Here is a 19,395-nt window from a genome sequence, read left to right on the forward strand (position 1 = left end):
GCCTAACTAACCTAAGGACATCACACACATCCATGCCCGAGGCAGGATTCAAACCTGCGACCGTAGCAGTCGCCCGGCTCCGGACTGAAGCACCTAGAACCGCTAGGCCACCGCGGCCGTCTATTATGAAGTCTCTGACATCTATCCTTTACAGTCGACGAAAGCGCTTCCTTGTGGTGACCGTGAGACATCTTCTGTCTCATGACCAGTCTGTAAACCGCGGTCTTCTACGGAAAACAGTCTACAGCTCCTTTGCACAGACTTGTTTCTTTCCACTAACAGTCGTTGCACACGTTTCACGCCCTCTTTACGTTTAGGGACTTAGGGGGTTGCTTTGAGACGAGGGAAAAGCTACTGCTCATTTCGTGTTATGTGCTTTGCGAAGAGGTCAACATATTCAGTTGCTGGATCTGCCTCACCTTCACAAGGTGAAAGCTGTTGTCGTTCCATACCTCTGGGATGTTGAGATCGACAGCCTGACAAATTGAAGCAATTGCTGCCTCTGATGTAAGCACGATACATTCTAAAGGAGATTAAAACAAAAGGAAGCTCTTCCTTCATAAGGTAGATCAGGTATTTTCCATTCGTCATTGAATATTTTAATCGTATCAGAGCGATAGCACCCTGCGCTACAGTTGCTTCTTGGTGGAACCGGACGCTTTCTTGTATTTTTCCCCTGTCACCTAACTTCACTCGTATTTGTCCTCTACCCCAATGCCGAAAACGGTCTTAAGGGATCTTGCTTTCCACAAACGGAGATAAGACAAATGCGTCGTATTGGCTGACAGTGACTGAAGATAATATGGGTAAAGGTCTGAACTTGTAATCTTATTAAATAAAGATTTTAGAAAATGCGTGTTAGTTTTTTTTTCTAATATCACGTGTATTAACTAGGGTTGCAAAATGCGCACTTGGTTTTCGCATGGTCCCTAGATGGCCTATTCAGGAAAAAGGACTAGAAAATGCAGTCCTTTGCAAACAGAAGTTATTCCGAAGAACTCGTTTGAGATTTTTCATATGCAGTCTAGGTAATGGAACAAGAACCTACACGGTGATGATGCAATGAACATATGAACGCGGAACTGGCTGAGGTTTACCGTGAATACAGTATTGTATTGACTTTTGCATTTTCAGTGTATCATATATCTATAAACAGCACATAGACGTCTCTGTAGAAACATTGTTATGTATCGGGTGTTGGCATGAGTGGACCTTTTGTTTAGTCTCAGTCTACTACAGAATCTGATAAATCAGTTACACAGTCTCATTAAAATACCCACATATAATTCGGAATTGTCACGGAAGGCGGACCAGCAGGTCTGAAAGGAGCCTTGAAAGTACTGTGCTGCCAAGAGAGAAGAAGCAACAGCGGAATGGGTTGGTCAGAAGATCTCAGTAACTTCGAACATAGACTAGTCACTGGATGTCACCGGAGTGACAAATCCAGCAGGGATATTACAGTCCTCGTAAGGCTACCGCGGTCGACTGTTTACATCGTGACTGCGAAGTGGAAAATCCAAGGAACAACCACAGGTAAACTATGACCAAGAATACCTCATGTACTCACAGACACGGACGGTCCAGCATTGCGAAGGGGGCTGTAAAAATCGCAAGAAGTCAGAAGAATGTATGACATGAATTGCACCTCATGAGTGGCACCAACAGTGCAGTTAGCAAATTGTTTGTGTGTTGTACAATGGCCAAGTACCTCCTCATAAGACACAATTCTGTAACCACTGCTAACCGACGCTTGAGATGGTGTAAAGACGAAACTTCCTGGCAGATTAAAACTGTGTGCCCGACCGAGACTCGAACTCAGGACCTTTGCCTTTCGCGGGCAAGTGCTCTACCAACTGAGGTACCCAAGCACGACACACGCCCCGTCGTCACAGCTTTACTTCTGCCAGTATCTCGTCTCCTACCTTCCGAACTTTACAGAAGCTCTCCTGCGAACCAAGCAGAACTAGCACTCCTGAAAGGATATTGTGGAGACATGGCTTAGCCACAGCCTGGGGGATGTTGCCAGAATGAGATTTTCACTCTGCAGCGGAGTGTGCGCTGATATGAAACTTCCTGGCAGATTAAAACAGTGTGCCGGACCGAGACTCGAACTCGGGACCTTTGCCTGTGGTGTAAAGATACTGGACACTGGACCACTGGAAACGAGTGATGTCGATTGATGTATCACGCTAGGTCCTACAGCAATCAGATAGAAGGATTTGGTTTCAGCGAATGCCTAAAGAATTTTACCTGCCACCAGTTGTAGCGCCAGCAGAGATGTACGGAGGAGGTGGTGTAACGGTACGATTGTGTTATGATCCCCTTTCTGCTCTATGAACGCATGTTACAGGGTTTTGTTTTGCGTGCAGTAGAGTAACAGTTTGGAAACAACGTATTAGAGTAACGTAACGGCATCTCATAACGTATCTTTCTATCTTCTCAAACCTCCAATGAACAGAGATCTCGTACTGGGATTGCATGTAGCCTGTGCATTTTACTCTTTAATATTTGGTTCCTCCTTAAGAACGAGGCAATTTATTTGGAAAGGTATTATGGCGTCGACAGGAATTGCATATGCCTTATTTTTCGGCTTGGATTTGGCGGTTATAGCGCGGATCGTCATTCTGTTATATTGTTTGAAGAGTTTGAGTAGCATAAGTGGACACCCTTTGCTGGAAATGTGAAGATATTTGTTGAAGGTACGCCAGCGACTGTAAATGTGAGAAAGAAAACCCGGCCTAACAGTTTCTCACAGGGGTTTGGTAATTTTGTGTCAAATGAAATAGCTATAGGGGATGAAGCATTATTTTCAGCGCTGCTCGTTTATATGCAACCTGTCATATCGGGCATTGTTTGTCTGTCAAGGAGGAGATGAATACGTCGATGGCCCCGAGTTCCCCGTCGTATGCTGTATGGGACGTATTATCGGATACAACGAAACGTTGACCAAACGACTCTCTACCACCAACGGAGTCCCTGTCAACTGTGCGGCCCTTTTTATAGGCCATTCAATGCACACCTGCGAAGACGAAATCTCGATGATGTAGCTGATTCATTGCAATTAGTAAACGGTTCTCCGTCGCTTTTCGTAATGTACACCAATGTCGTTTATCGACTCTTACATTTATGCCCACCAAACACGCCAACAGTTAACCCGAATATCCATTCTAGCTTCACGCTAAGGTCAGCAAGCGTTGTGGACAGTATCATCTACATCTACATCTACATGATTACTCTGCAATTCACATTTAAGTGCTTGGCAGAGGGTTCATCGAATCACAATCATACTATCTCTCTACCATTCCACTCCCGAACAGCGCGCGGGGAAAACGAACACCTAAACCTTTCTGTTCGAACTCTGATTTCTCTTATTTTATTTTGATGATCATTCCTACCCATGTAGGCTGGGCTCAACAAAATATTTTCTCATTCGGAAGAGAAAGTTGGTGACTGAAATTTCGTAAATAGATCTCGCCGCGACGAAAAACGTCTTTGCCTTAATGACTTCCATCCCAATTCGCTTATCATATCTGCCACACTCTCTCCCCTATTACGTGATAATACAAAACGAGCTGCCCTTTTTTGCACCCTTTCGATGTCCTCCGTCAGTCTCACCTGGTAAGGATCCCACACCGCGCAGCAATATTCTAACAGAGGACGAACGAGTGGAGTGTAAGCTGTCTCTTTAGTGGACTTGTTGCATCTTCTAAGTGTCCTGCCAATGAAACGCAATCTTTGGCTCGCCTTCCACACAATATTATCTATGTGGTCTTTCCAACTGAAGTTGTTCGTAATTTTAACACCCAGGTACTTAGTTGAATTGACAGCCTTAAGAATTGTACTGTTTATCGAGTAACCGAATCCCAACAGATTTCTTTTGGAACTCATGTGGATCACCTCACACTTTTCGTTATTAAGTGTCAACTGCCACCTGCCACACCATGCAGCAATCTTTTCTAAATCGCTTTGCAACTGATACTGGTCTTCGGATGACCTTACTAGACGGTAAATTACAGTATCATCTGCGAACAACCTAAGAGAACTGCTCAGATTGTCACCCAGGTCATTTATATAGATCAGGAACAGCAGAGGCCCCAGGACGCTTCCCAGGCGAACACCTGATATCGCTCCAGTTTTACTCGATGATTTGCCGTCTATTACTACGGACTGCGACCTTCCTGACAGGAAGTCATTGCTGATATGGACTGGTCTGCCCAGAATCCCGACCTGTATACAATGGGACATCCTTTGAGATGAGTCAGAACATCGATTTCACTGAAGACCCCAACGTTCAGCACCACCACTTTTTCTGGTTTCGAATCTTGAGAAACAATGGGATGCCATTCCTCCACAGACATTCAGACACCTATTTGAGGTGTCTATGCTATCACAAAATTCGATTGTAGACAAAACCCACATTAATATCCGCTAATAGGTTCAAATGGCTCTGAGCACTATGGGACTTAACTTCTGAGGTCATTAGTCCCCTAGAACTCAGAACTACTTAAACCTAACTAACCTAAGGACATCACACACATCCATGTCCGAGGCAGGATTCGAAACTGCGACCGTAGCGGTCGCGCGGTTGCAGACTGTAGCGCCTAGAACCGCTCGGCCACTCCGGCCGGCCCGCTAATAGGTGTGTGGATATTTTTGATTATGGAATAGATCGGGTTGTTTAGCAGAAATAATTAGAATTTTTCTTATAACTTCCAGTTTGTCTCAGCGCCTTTAAGTCATGCGAGAGAGAGTAAAATACGAGGCCTGTTCAGAAAGTAAGCTCCGACTGATTGCCAAATTGAAACCACAGTGAACATCAGAAATGTTTTACTTGTAACAATTAGCTACAACTTTCAGCTACTTCTCTACGTAGTCGCCGTTCTGACTTAGACTTTTGTCATAGCGTTGTACCAACTTTTCAATAGCCTCATCATAGAAGGCAGCCGCCAGTGCTTTGCGCCAATTCTCCACGCTGGCCTACACCTCGTTGTCTGTGTCAAAATGTTGTCTTCAAAGACAGCGGTTCATGTGACCAGAGATGAAACTCAGGGGGAGACAATTGCGGACTGTATTGTGGGTAATCTCACATTTCCATTTGAAAACGATGCAGGAGCATCTTCATTGCCCCTGCAGAATGCGGCTGAGAATTGTCTTGACGAAGAAACAGCACGACAGTTATGTAATGTTAGCTGCATAGCTTCAGGCGAAATTTCTCACCAGGCCCTCGTACTTTGCGGCAGACACTATTTTCTAGACATCTTTACGCACTCACTGCGAGCTCAGAAATGAGAAGAGCGACGTGATGCTAACTGGGGTTATACTAGAGACACTACCCAACACATCTGTGCAAAGCTTTATCGGATTTTCATAGTCGTTTCCATTTCGCGACCGATCGGAGCTTACTTTCTGAACGCCCCTCGTAATTTTGTATATTTTGCTCGTTCCAGAGCAAGAGTAAGGTCAAGCTTTGGACAGTGAATACTACATTTGCCCCTAGTGTTGTATTTATGAATGATACTGTTATTTTCAACTTTTGCTTGATTCTTCACAAATGTACTGCGAGGCTATTGCTAGCGTGCTTTTCGTGGTATTTTTCTTAGTTGTGAGATGTTCACGACGCTCGCATTAACGTAAACAGCCTAGCAAGTGGAAGAAGCTCTGTAGAGAGGGCTCGGCTGGAGCCAGTGCCGGCGGGGTGAGGGGAAGCTGGAAGCTGGCAGCAGACGGCCTCGGCAGACAGATATTGCAGGGCGTAGTGCGAGCTGCGGCGCCGGCAGCCCAGTATTGTTCCAGCGTAAGTCAACATTAAATAAAAGCCGGCGGCGAAGGAGCGCAAGATAAATAGCAAGCTACAAAAGACTTTTGTAATTTTGCCACCAGCAGAAACAAAGAGTAAATAAGTGCGGCGGTGTTTGAGCGAGGGCCACCGACGTCTTGGCTGCTGCCGCACCACCGCAACCTAATTACAGCGCGCTCGGGACAAGGCGCTCACAGCCGCCGCATCTGCAAAACCACACCGGCGTCAGCGCGCTGAGCCTCCGCGGTCTGCGTGCAAGCGTCGCTTACCCGTCTCCACTCTGAGGGAGAAAGCCAACTCGACAAGCCTCGAAGGAGAGTGTAGGCCGTCTTGGATGTTCATACACTGATGAGCCTGCTTAATAACTTGTCTTTGGAACGATATACACCACTGATTCTGCGTATCATACACTACTGGCCATTAAAATTGCTACACCAAGAAGAAATGCAGATGATAAACGAATATTCATTGGACAAATATATTATACTAGGACTGACATGTGATTACATTTTCACACAAGTAGGGTGCATAAATCCTGAGAAATCAATAACCAGAGCAACCACCTCTGGCCGTAATAACAGCCCTGGGCATTAAACAGAGCTAGGATGGCGTGTACAGGTACAGCTGCCCATGCAGCTTCAACACGATACCACAGTTCAAGAGTAGTGACTGGCGTATTGTGACGAGCCAGTTACTCGGCCACCATTGACCAGACGTTTTCAGTTGGGTAGAGATCTGGAGAATGTGCTGGCCAGGGCAGCAGTCGAACATTTTCTGTATCCAGAAAGACCCGTACAGGACCTGCAACATGCGGTCGTGCACTATCCTGCTGAAATGTAGGGTTTCGCAGGGATCGAATGAAGGGTAGAGCCACGGGTCGTAACACCACTGTTCAAAGTGCCCTCAATGCGAACAAGAGGTGACCGAGACGTGTAACCAATGGCACCCCATACCATCACGCCGGGTGATACGCCAGTACGGCGATGACGAATACACGCTTCCAATGTGCATTCACCGCGAAGTCGCCAAACACGGATACGGCCATCATGATGCTGTAAACAGAACCTGGATTCGTCCGAAAAAATGACGTTTTGCCATTCGTGGACACAGGTTCGTCGTTGAGTATACCATCGTAGGCGCTCCTTTCTGTGATGCAGCGTCAAGGGTAACCGCAGCCATGGTCTCCGAGCTGATAGTCCGTGCTGCTGAAAACGTCGTCGAACTGTTCGTGCAGATGGTTGTTGTCTTGCAAACGTCGCCATCTGTTGACTCAGGGATCGAGACGTGGCTGCACGATCCGTTACGGCCATGCGGATAAGATGCCTGTCATCTCGACTGTTCGTGATACGAGACCGTTGGGATGCAGCAAGGCATTCCGTATTATCCTCCTGAACCCACCGATTCCATATTCTGCTAACAGTCATTGGATCTCGACCAACCCGAGCAGCAATGTCGCGATACGATAAACCGCAATCGCGATAGGCTACAATCCGACCTTTATCAAAGTCGGAAACGTGATGGTACGCATTTCTCCTCCTTACGCGAGGCATCACAAGAACGTTTCACGAGGCAACGCCGGTCAACTGTTGTTTATGTATAAGAAATCGGTTGGAAACTTTCCTCATGCCAGCACGTTGTAGGTGCCGCCACCGGCGCCAACCTTGTATGAATGCTCTGAAAAGCTAATCACTTGCATATCACAGCATCTTCATCCCGTCGGTAAAATTTCGCGTTTGTAGCACGTCATCTTCGTGGTGTAGCAATTTTAATGGCCAGTAGTGTAGATCCGACAGTTTGTAGATAGGTTTGTTTAGGTATGTGACATTAGACGTAATTTCGTGAATAACGCGCCGCTGATATGCGTACTCGGTGATAGAGGCCGATATTGACCCGGATGCGTTCCAGAGGCGAATCTGATAGCCGAGACGTCAACCTGAGTTCACTATCAAGCTCCTCGAACCACTGTAGCACGGTTCTGACTCCAAGACATGAACAATTATGCTGCTGAAAGGTGACAACGAAGTCGGGGAAGACATCATGCAAGAAGGGATGCAGGTGGCTCGGAACTGCCAGCGTGTCTTCGAATACTATCACAATTCGCGTGCAACGCAGGAGAATGTCTCCCATAGCACAATACTGTCCCACCAGCCTGCATCCGTGGCGCGCTGCACATATCGAGCCACCGTTCACCTAGAGGACGGCGTTTATGGAGGCGTCCAGCGACCTAGTGTAGCAAAACTGTGGTTCACCCGAGTAGTCGACACGTTTCCATTGATGGGCGGTAGAATCCCGATATCCCCGTACCCACAGCATTGGTTATTGACGACATCGTTTGGTCGACATGTGAACACGTAGGGGTGATCCGCTGAGGAGATCTCCAACAATGTACGAAGAACGGTGTAGTCCGAAACACTTGAGCGTGCACCACATTATGCCACAGATCACCAACTGTCCTACTTAACCGAGCAGACAAACCTCCGGACCCTACGAGCTGTGAAGAGTTGTGGACGTCCAACCATTTAGCTCCTAGAGGTAGCTTCACTGTCCTACCTCTTTCCATAGACGTTCACGACAGTAGCACGTGATCATTCGATCAGCCTCGCCTTTTTCGAGACACTCGTTCACAGTCTAATCTACCCTTTGTCAAAATTGCTTATATCAAAGGATTTCCCCATCTGCATCCCATATCCACTATGATTATCTCCCATCCGCAACTGCTCTGTTTACATACTTTTGTCACAGCGTCACGTGCTCGCAATGCCACCAGACGGCATCCAACGTCACGGCGGGTAGAGTTCTGGCTGATCATTGTGTAACAGTAGGTCGAATAATCGTGGCTTCGCAAGCTTCACGCATGCCACTGCCTGCACCACCTCATTTGCTATCCAGGCCTCATGTCTCTTCGTGCGACGTCCTCGTCATGAAACTGACCTACTTGCCATGGTACCTAACCGGAAGGATGTCATTTCTGGTGAACAGTTAGGGAACGTGTACAGATTCAGAGTCTTATGTTGGTAACATTCAATAAAAGATTCTCGGTTTTCCAGCCGCGGCAGGTCATTAAATTTACAGAGCTTTCTACATAGCACTCCTTGGCCATTGTCAAGTGGTACGACCGCCAGTGGGCTGCTGGTCTGCCCCTTATACACGCTAGCTACCGGTTGTGGCGTCACTGGTGCTTGTGGCATCATACGTTGACTCGGCGTTCGATGTGCCCACACTGTGCTGAGCTGCAGGCCGCCGTCTCTATTTAGGTTGTTATCGGTGATTTGTATTTCAGCGGCTTCCTTAATTACACAGTCCCAGAAGCCGTTTGTGCAATCCAAGGCCCAGATTTCGTTAGATTTTATCAAGTGACCTGTTTTCTAAAGCATGCTCAACCATAGCGTATTTCTCGGGGTAGCGTGGGTTATATAAGATCTGTTGCTCCTTCCAGCGTTGTCCTACGGTGTATACTGTTTGCCCGACGTAAGACTGGCCACACTCGCAAGATATCTTGTCCCCAGGTGTTCTGAGACCTGCTGCGTCTTTATCTGGTTTCAGTAACTGGTGGAGATATTGCCATAGGCGCCATTTAGCCTACCTACTTCTTTCGATACGTTGACGACACGTTCGTCATTTGGCTACTCGAGCGTGAGATACTTGACTAGTTCTTGGAACAACTCGGCGACATTAACAGTAACATCCATTTCACCAAGAAGGAAGGAAAAGATGATGCATTGCACTTCCTTGATGTCTCCATCCAGAGCAAACGAAATGGATACGTTGGCCACAGCGTGTATATAAAACCTACCCATGGCGATCTGTACTTGAACACCATCAGCCATCATCACCCGGTACGGAAGCGGACTGTGTCACAAACATAGGTGCATCGTGCAGGAATGATATCAGACGCTGATAACCTGTCCCATGAGCTGACCCACCATTGCAAGGTCTTCGGGAACAACGGCTATAACGTGCATCTAGTAAATGAAGTGATTTCGAGCAAAAACCACAATAAGACCACCGAAGAGGAACAGGAAAAGAAACTTGCTTTATTGACGTTCTGTGACTTCGTGTCCGGCAAGGTAAGCCGCCTGCTGAAAGGCCACAAGATCAAATCGATCTTCAGGCCTATGAAAAAAGTCCGCAATTAATGGTACGAGTTATAGACGCAGCAGGTCTCAGAATACCTGAGGTCTACAATATACCTTATGAGTGTGGCCAGTCTTACGTCGGACAGGCAGTACGAACTGTGGAACAACGCAGGAAGGAGAATGAGGCACTTTATTGTCTACGCTACCCTTAGAAATCCGCTTTCACTGAACGTGCTTTAGAAAGCGGTCGTCAGATAAAATTTGACGAAACCTCTGTCGTAGCTCGCACTACCGGCTTCTAGCATTGAGTGATTAAAGAAGGCATTCAAATAAAAATCGTCGGGGACACCTTATACAGAGACTCTGGCCTGCAGCTCTGAGCTGCACGGGATCCAGTGATCACAAATTTGAAGCGGGCCCATCGAACGCCAAGTCGACATATACGCATATATGTCGATGCCGCGAGTACCAGTGACGTCATAGCCGGCAGCAAGTGTATACAGGAGTGTACCAGCAGAACACTGCAGTCATACCATTTGTAAACGGCGAAGGAGTTCTTGGCCTAAAGCTCGTGTAAGTTTAACCATTTGACACTGCTGGAAATGCGAGGACTTTTTATTCAGATAGGAAACGTGTTCTTTGGATGGATAATCTACTAGTATCTCACCCGCACTACTCAACACTTGGGCCGACTTGGGAATAAGGTCGATCTGAGAGCGTGACTTGTGCCCCTACTTTTCTGCGATGTACTGGCAGTCTTGCTACGTGTCTGAGACAAGTGATGCAGTGGTTGCCGCACTGGACAAGTATTCGACAGTGAAAACACTGTCGTTTTGGAACGAAAGCCTTTTTAGCTTCGCAGAATTGCTCCACTCTCGGCGTAAGTCACTTACTTCATCACGCGTCGTCTCTTTCTGGTAGAGAAAGATATCTTTGCCGAAACGAGAAATTATGAGCCCCTTTTACCACGAGTGGAGAGTTTGAGAAGGTTCGGTCAATGGGAACATTACGCTGCAGAATTAATTTCTGTTCCACCACACTCTGCTGCTTTCTTGCTCGTCGCCCGGAGCACCCGGAGTGGCCGAGCGGTTCTAGGCGCTACAGTCTGGAACAGCGCGACCGCTACGGTCGCAGCTTCGAATCCTGCCTCGGGCATGGATGTGCGTGATGCCCTTAGTTAGGTTAGTTAGGTTTAAGTAGTTCTAAGTTCTAGGGGACTGATGACCTCAGAAGTTAAGTCCCATAGTGCTCAGAGCCATTTGAACCATTTGAACCGGAGCACCACGCTATAGAAACACAGACATTTTTCAAGTATGAATATGAATGCGATGGAGCAGGAAAGATCGATTTGATGGACAGAACGGAGCAAATAGTAGGCATTGTTTTTCTTTTATATTTTAGAGATCGTGACAGAAGTCAGGTTAGTAAAGTTTCCAGATTCCATAGCAGGGTATTGGGTCTTTGTTCACATCTCTGTGCATTCAGAAAGTTTGGTGACCTGAATCCTTCCCTGTGCAAGGCATCCTTAAATACAAATGACTTACAAGCAGTTGTTTTCCGCTCACAACGAAGTTTCCAGTGGATCTGTAATATAATTTCTTTTCTGATTCTAAGATGTTCTTTGGAAAGACTGTAAGCTAACCTGATTCGATGTTTATTAGCGCAACCATGGTGAAGGTTTATAAATAATCTAGTTGTAAACCTGTAAGTAGCCTGTTTATGTCTTTGTATGTCGGCAGCGCTATGTAGCGCTCTGCATTAATGACTCTGACAGCACTGTACGCACTCCGTAAGAGAGACTGTGGCTGGTCGGTCTAGCAGTTGGTGATGAACAGCCAGCCGTGGTGGAAGTTGGGAGTGAGTAGTCAGCAGTGATAAAGGTTAGAGGTTAAGAATAAGCAGTGTTGGAGGTTTGCAGTATTAGCGCGAGCGGACGGTCTGAATGTGTTTCCGTCATGGAGATTTATTACTGATGATTATATAATTTTTTTGAACTGGTTGTCACTTGATTAAGATAAAATCTGGTAAATACATTGTTTGCTCTGGAACAAAATCTTTCCTTTGCTAACCATATGTCTATTAGTAGTTAGAGCCTTCAGTAGTTAGAATCTCTTATTTAGTTGGCAGTATTGGCGCTTGTATCGCTGTAGTTCGTGTCATGAAGATTTTCTGTGATGTAAGTGCTTATTGTTAGGATTTCTTCTAATTCAGGGCCATTCTTTTGAGTTAATTTTAAAGCAGTCAGATCGCGTTATCCTTGAATATTGTGTGTAATTAATGAATAGGAAAAGTAAGTTCTGTTTGTCATGGCAAATTCTGTAGGTCAGTGTTGAAATGGTAAAGACTAACAAAGGGGCAGTACGTTCAATATCACTCAGCAGTTTCAGAATTAAATAACGTAGAAGTTTCACCTTCTCAGTTACTTCAGCTTAAGTAAAAAAAAGAAAAAGAAAAAAAAAGAAAAAAAAGAAGTTTCAAACTGTACTGCTCATCCACTACCCGTAGATTATGCGAATTTATTAATTCACACTTTTTCCTGGTATTACGAATTTCAGCCACATGTATTTTCTTCCATGTTAGAATTCACATGCTTTCATGGGGCGGCGCGCTTCTTGCATTTCTTCAAATGATTCAAATGGCTCTGAGCACTATGGGACTCAACTGCTGTGGTCATAAGTCCCCTAGAACTTAGAACTACTTAAACCTAACTAACCTAAGGACATCACACACATCCATGCCCGAGGCAGGATTCGAACCTGCGACCGTAGCGGTCGTGCGGTTCCAGACTGTAGCGCCTTTAACCGCTCGGCCACTCCGGCCGGCTTGCATTTCTTCAAATGGTTCAAATGGCTCTGAGCACTATGGGACTTAACATCTGAGGTTATCAGTCCCCTATAGCTTGGAACTACTTAAACCTAACTAACCTAAGGACATCACACACATCCATGCCTGGGGCAGGATTCGAACCTGCGACCCTAGCGGTCACGCGGTTCCAGACTGAAGGGCCTAGAACCGCTTGGCCACACCGGCCGGCACTCTTGCATTTGTGTTACACTTGATTCAGTATTACATTGAACATGCGTTCTCTATTGGAATGTCTTGTTTTGTGAAAGATTTTCAAAATACAAGATAAGATGGAGCTGGAGAAATCACTCCGAGGTTTCCTGATGCTGCTGCTGCTGAGACAAAGTAACTGCAAATCATTGTTTTCACCACACATGTTAAATGTCCGCTGGTTATTATGTAAGGTAGGTAACAATCAGCAAGGACATTTATCCTTGCACAAAACGGATCTACACTCCTGGAAATTGAAATAAGAACACCGTGAATTCATTGTCCCAGGAAGGGGAAACTTTATTGACACATTCCTGGGGTCAGATACATCACATGATCACACTGACAGAACCACAGGCACATAGACACAGGCAACAGAGCATGCACAATGTCGGCACTAGTACAGTGTATATCCACCTTTCGCAGCAATGCAGGCTGCTATTCTCCCATGCAGACGATCGTAGAGATGCTGGATGTAGTCCTGTGGAACGGCTTGCCATGCCATTTCCACCTGGCGCCTCAGTTGGACCAGCGTTCGTGCTGGACGTGCAGACCGCGTGAGACGACGCTTCATCCAGTCCCAAACATGCTCAATGGGGGACAGATCCGGAGATCTTGCTGGCCAGGGTAGTTGACTTACACCTTCTAGAGCACGTTGGGTGGCACGGGATACATGCGGACGTGCATTGTCCTGTTGGAACAGCAAGTTCCCTTGCCGGTCTAGGAATGGTAGAACGATGGGTTCGATGACGGTTTGGATGTACCGTGCACTATTCAGTGTCCCCTCGACGATCACCAGTGGTGTACGGCCAGTGTAGGAGATCGCTCCCCACACCATGATGCCGGGTGTTGGCCTTGTGTGCCTCGGTCTATGCAGTCCTGATTGTGGCGCTCACCTGCACGGCGCCAAACACGCATACGACCATCATTGGCACCAAGGCAGAAGCGACTCTCATCGCTGAAGACGACACGTCTCCATTCGTCCCTCCATTCACGCCTGTCGCGACACCACTGGAGGCGGGCTGCACGACGTTGGGGCGTGAGCGGAAGACGGCCTAACGGTGTGCGGGACCGTAGCCCAGCTTCATGGAGACGGTTGCGAATGGTCCTCGCCGATACCCCAGGAGCAACAGTGTCCCTAATTTGCTGGGAAGTGGCGGTGCGGTCCCCTACGGCACTGCGTAGGATCCTACGGTCTTGGCGTGCATCCGTGCGTCGCTGCGGTCCGGTCCCAGGTCGACGGGCACGTGCACCTTCCGCCGACCACTGGCGACAACATCGATGTACTGTGGAGACCTCACGCCCCACGTGTTGAGCAATTCGGCGGTACGTCCACCCGGCCTCCCGCATGCCCACTATACGCCCTCGCTCAAAGTCCGTCAGCTGCACATACGGTTCACGTCCACGCTGTCGCGGCATGCTACCAGTGTTAAAGACTGCGATGGAGCTCCGTATGCCACGGCAAACTGGCTGACACTGACGGCGGCGGTGCACAAATGCTGCGCAGCTAGCGCCATTCGACGGCCAACACCGCGGTTCCTGGTGTGTCCGCTGTGCCGTGCGTGTGATCATTGCTTGTACAGCCCTCTCGCAGTGTCCGGAGCAAGTATGGTGGGTCTGACACACCGGTGTCAATGTGTTCTTTTTTCCATTCCCAGGAGTGTGTAAGGTGCGATTTAATATACTTGGAAGTTGTGTAGTATATGATTAACAGTTTCATATGCGGGCCGTGTTGTCAGTACCTCAGAATAACGTTCCCCCTTTCGCTGCATTTTATGCGAGCTTGTCATATTCTACGGTTAGCCAGCAGGTCAGATCGCGTTGTCATTGGGTCACATTCGCTGTCTGGCGATGGATTTCCGAGAATGAAGTGCGTTCGTCATCTTGGATGGAAGCTCTTAGATAGTCGAGATAGGAGGGCAGTTTACAAGGGGAATTTAAACCCTAATCTTTCTTCCATTCATCATAAATGTGGTCCTTAACTAATCAAATGGTCAGTGGCTGAGCGTACAAAGGAAGCTCGTATGGTTCTTTAAAATCAATAACCATTATGTATTCGCAGCATAAAATAGCTGACTTACTAAAATAGGATATGACCTGTGGTGAATAGTAAACAACTGGTCCCTGAATACTGGCGACTGGCCCTCTGATATCACCCCATGGCTTGGGATAACTTTATAAACGACGTCCTAAATGTTCAGGCTCCAAACTATACACACAGTACAGTATCCTTAACTGAGTATTTTGTCATCAGGAACCAATGTCCCGCAAATATTTCAGGGAGTACAAGCAATATATGTAAGTAACGTATTTTCATACTGCTCATGTTTCGTAACAAAATACTGCAAGCGCATCGATGTTGTCGACGATTCCTTATAAATCAATACACTGTCTCAAATTCATGACTGACTGCCGACGATGGAGCTTTTCTTCTTGCAGGAGGCGTTCCACGTAGGGCGTAGTATGGTGTAATGCACGGAGTTCACACTAGAATAAAACTCTTCAAAAGACGTCGTGTTCGCCATAGCTTGTTAAAAATACTTCATTTAAGAACGCACTGTTTCAGTCATGACTCTTAGTCACCATCAAATAGAAAATCGTTAAATTTTTTACAGTATCTAGAGCACTAAACTGTCACTCTGTGTTCCACTTGAAAATAGCTTAAATCAAAAATTAGTGTTGTCGATTTTAAAAATAAGTAAGTTTAACAGTCGAAGGTGTCCATGACATCTCTTAAAAAGGCGACCAAAATTCTCATCGAAAAACGCGCTGTACTGTTTGGCGACATGTTGTTAGATAGTTCGGGATAAGTCACAGAGTACAGCGTATTTAGTGTTGTGGAGCAACAATTACAGCCTTATCATAAACAGCATGTACAAGCAACAGTGACAAATCATTGTGAATGCAGAGATTCACCGGACTGAGTGCTGCAGCATACGTTCACTGAGGCTGGCAACCGTCACACTGCGCAATTGTTACGAATAAGTTGTTATACTTAGCTCTTGACCATTAGTACTTTATCTCAAAGTGCTCAATTCACCATTCTTCAGCACGACTAGAATTTTGATTCTAAAGGTTCGGTATAATTGAAACGTTCCCATAGAAAAATTATTGAATTGCTGTGCTGGTAAACCTCTTACATCATCTGCTTTTCAAACAGCTGAGCAAAACTGAACGTACTCAGACATTACTCTCTTTACTTATTCTGATCAACACTAAACTGACACACAATATTTTTAGCGCAACGCAATCTGACTTTCAATAATCCCTACAAAAGAATGGCCCTGACTAACATTAACCTATACCTTACACAAATCACTTACCTCACAAAGATCTTCGTTACTCAAGCTACTGCAATACAGCGAGTGCCACTAAATAAAAGATTCAAACTACTGAAGGCACTAACTACTTATTGGCATAGTATGCAAATGATAGATTTTGATAGAGAACAAACAATGTATTTACCTCAATAGTGTTCAAAAGTCATAATGTATATAGCAGTTCATGACATCCAGTCTTACAAATTTCAAAACTCTGCCATCTCTCTCCCCACATCCATCACTGCTGGCGGCTCACCTCCAACTGCGCAACGCTACGCGCTGTTAACAGCCAACTGCCCAATACTACAATGGCAGACAACAATGCCAACTAGCCACAGACTGCACACAGCACAGCCAGTGATTTTCATACAGAGCGCTACGTGGCGTTACCAATATAAAAACCTAAACAGCCTACTTACACAATATATGCCCGTGCTTGATGATGATTAACATAAAGATTACCTTTTTCCTATTATTTCTAGACGTGGATAACCTCGTACATTCCAACCTTCTATGTCACTAGCGAACCCAGCGATACTTCGTAAATGATAATTATGTATGGGAATTTAAAATACGTCCTAATCTCCTCCTTCCCTTTTCTTTGTCTATCTCCTCCTCTTCTCCCTCCCCCTGAACATCCACTCTTCCCCCCCCCCTCTGTCTCTCCCCTGCTCCCCCACCCTTTCTCTTCATCTCCCAACCCCCCTCTCTATCCACATCCTTTTGCCCCCCCCCCACCCTCCCAAACCCACCGTCTGACCTTGACCAATTGTAACTACAAACGAAAGCTTCAATGGGAATTGAAGCCGCATAAAATGAATGGGTAATTCGTTGGGGCCATTGGATACAGGGTAGGAGAGAGACCTGTCCAGGTGATGGAGCTTCGAGGATAGTATCTTCAGTGACAGTATTTCGCGTAGTTTTAATTTGAGGGCGGCTAGGATTACTAAGTTTTTGCCAAGTTCGATGCCCCAATACAGGGTGATTCAAAAAGAATACCACAACTTAAGGAATTTAAAACTCTGCAATGACAAAAGGCAGAGCTAAGCACTATCTGTCGGCGAATTAAGGGAGCTATAAAGTTTCATTTAGTTGTACATTTGTTCGCTTGAGGCGCTGTTGACTAGGCGTCAGTTGATGCTAAGATGGCGACCGCTCAACAGAAAGCTTTTTGTGTTATTGAGTACGGCAGAAGTGAATCGACGACAGTTGTTCAGCGTGCATTTCGAACGAAGTATGGTGTTAAACCTCCTGATAGGTGGTGTATTAAACGTTGGTATAAACAGTTTACAGAGAATGGGTGTTTGTGCAAAGGGACAAGTTCTGGACAGCCGAGAACGAGTGATGAAAATGTAGCACGAATCCAGCAAGCATTTGTTCGCAGCCCAGTAAAATCGACTCGCAGAGCTAGCAGAGAGCTGCAAATTCCACAATCAACTGTATGGAGAGTCCTACGAAAAAGGTTAGTTATGAAACCTGAACGTCAACTACCCGAGGCGATGGATCGGCCGCCAGGCAGCCCGTGACAGAGCACTTCATCACTGGCCTCCAAGAAGCCCTGATCGTACCCCCTGCGATTTTTTCTTATGGGGGTACGTTAAGGATATGGTGTTTCGGCCACCTCTCCCAGCCACCATTGATGATTTGAAACGAGAAATAACAGCAGCTATCCAAACTGTTACGCCTGATATGCTACAGAGAGTGTGGAACGAGTTGGAGTATCGGGTTGATATTGCTCGTGTGTCTGGAGGGGGCCATATTGAACATCTCTGAACTTGTTTTTGAGTGAAAAAAAAACTTTTTAAATACTCTTTGTAATGATGTATAACAGAAGGTTATATTATGTTTCTTTCATTAAATACACATTTTTAAAGTTGTGGTATTCTTTTTGAATCACCCTGTAGTATGCTAATCATACGCCGGCGAGACATAAAGTCAACTTTTGTGTTTTCTGTTAAGAGCAACTGCGAGGAAGAAAAATAAGACAGCACACCGTTGAGTCTACAAATTCGTTCAAATCTATATTCAAGGAGAAAGTAAATACACATATATGGGAGAAACAGTTTATCATCACTATCGTTGTTGAAACCGACTACGAGAAAGAAAACAGAGCTGTACTTTTTCACAGCACGGCATTTTCATTCATGCAATCGGTTTTAACAGAAAACCAATAAACTATTGTTTGAACGAACACATACCGCCCAAGTCGGTTAGAATGTTTATTAAATTATCGTGTAAATAACTGAATCAAATCAGTCAATAATGTTTCGAGATTGTCTGCTAACGTTTCTTTACTACGTAGGGTGTCCTCCCCAAAATGTTGGGAGAAGTTTCTTGTACAAAATCAAGAAAAACAGTCCAGTAAACATTGGCTCTAAAATGCAGACCTTATAGCTATGAGCATTTGTTCAGTAGAACAGATGCATTTCACACCAGCGAAGATGAATAAGTGGCCGTTGCTACATTTTGACCCAATTGTTTCCTGGACTTTTTTTTTGTTTGGTCTATACTGCCTCCTCACAAAATTTGCAAAACAGAGTCCTTGCAGTCGAAGAGATCTGTCTGATGAGATAGAAGATGGACAAGTGTTCATAGCTCTGAACGTATTCATATTAGAGCCCATATTTACTAGACTTTTGTTCTTCTTTTTTGGCCTACGTTTCTCCATACGGTTATTAGGGCATCATGTAGAAATCGGTCAAGAACTTTTCGATATTTTTAGTAGTAACGTTAACTAGCATCTTGTCTTTGTACATTCAAGAGCCAAACAAACTGGTACACCTGCCTAATAATGTGTAGGGCCCCCAAGAAGTGCCGCGACACGACGTGGCATGGATTCGACTAATGTCTGAAGTACTGCTGGAGGGAATTGACATGTCCTGCAGGGCTGTCCCTAAATCCGTTAGAGTACGAGGGGGTGGAGATCTATCTTGAACAGCACGTTATAAGGCATCCCTGATATGCTCAATAATGTTTATGTCTAAGGAGTTTGGTGGCCAGCGGAAGTGCTTAAACTCGGTAGTGTGTTTCCACAGCCACGCTGTAGCAATTCTGGAAGTGTGGGGTGTCGCATTGGCCTGTTGGAATTGCCCAAGTCCGCCGAAATGCACAATGAACACGAATGGGTGCTGGTGATCAGACCGGATGC

This window comes from Schistocerca nitens, chromosome 7 (genome assembly GCF_023898315.1).
Source record: "Schistocerca nitens isolate TAMUIC-IGC-003100 chromosome 7, iqSchNite1.1, whole genome shotgun sequence".
NCBI lineage: Eukaryota > Metazoa > Arthropoda > Insecta > Orthoptera > Acrididae > Schistocerca > Schistocerca nitens.